Genomic DNA, 1,228 nt, shown 5'->3' on the forward strand with positions numbered 1-1,228 from the left:
TGCAAGTAACATATTTTAAAAGTAAAATATAATACAAAACACTCCCGAAGTTCTGAAGAGAATATATAACTGAATAGTAGTGAGGCAAATGAGGCTAGTTAGAGATGACAAAGAAATATAACACCACAGGCTACAGCAGCAGGGGCAGCACATGGAGCTGAGTTTATTAGGAAACAACTGAGTATTTGGGCCTAAGGACAAAACTCAATGTGTTCAGTGCTAGAAAGTGGAGGGCGTGGTGCTTGAAAACTAGCTTTCCATATAGGGCTGAGATCTGTACATAAGATCTGTAAATTAGTCCTCTTGTTTCTTGATCATGAAAGAGTCTTCAGTCAGAACCAGAGTGGTCTAGTGGTTTCGGGTGGTCACTCAAAGTCCCTCGTGGTTAATCAGCTTTAGCTAGTTAGGACAGATTGTGATAAAACACAACACTTAATGTTGCTGTCTCCTAGGCAAGGGATGCTGCAAATGAGCAATCCCCTTTTTACAGAGAAGAAAACCTGGAGCGAGCATCCAGAGTTGTCTCAAAGGCAATGCCAGACAGGGATTGACAAAGGATTGGGATCATTGGCTTGAGGTATTTGTAATGTAAAAAGTACCCTGAAACTGGAGATAGCAAGACCTTTGAGGAATTGTTCAGCAGATTGAGTTGACTTCAATGAAGGGTCCACATAGTCTAAAGGAAATAAAGATGTTAATGCTTCCATTCAGTGTTTAAAATGTGTGACCAAAAGATAGCAAGTATGATCACAGAAAGTCACAGATATTTCCCAAGTGAGTGGTGGGCTTTAAGGTAGTTATCTAGAAAAGTTAAATATCTGGAATTATGTTCAAAATAAATTTTTGAGACACCTAAGAAAATAGAATTTATTAATTTGTTACATGTGCATGTAGGTGCACATACATAGTATTATTCGGGAAATTTTTCTAACTATATTCTATAGGACTATATATATTTTTTCCAACCTTATTCCATATGACTATTCAGATTTTATTCCATATGATATTGGCTGTTTCCAAATTGCATACACATTCTCAAAGGACCATTGGAGAGATTCAAAGTATATGTGATAGGCTCTAAGGAAATTTTGAGAGAAGAGCAAGAAATCTATTGTTAGAAACAACAATGGTAATGCCATGGGATACTTTGGAGAGGCAACACTTATTTATAACACCATTCTCTAACCAACCGAGCAACTGGCCAGCCAGCACTTATTTAAATATGTAA

The sequence above is a fragment of the Galeopterus variegatus genome, unplaced genomic scaffold, assembly GCF_000696425.1.
Source record: "Galeopterus variegatus unplaced genomic scaffold, G_variegatus-3.0.2 Scaffold4787, whole genome shotgun sequence".
NCBI classification, from domain to species: domain Eukaryota; kingdom Metazoa; phylum Chordata; class Mammalia; order Dermoptera; family Cynocephalidae; genus Galeopterus; species Galeopterus variegatus.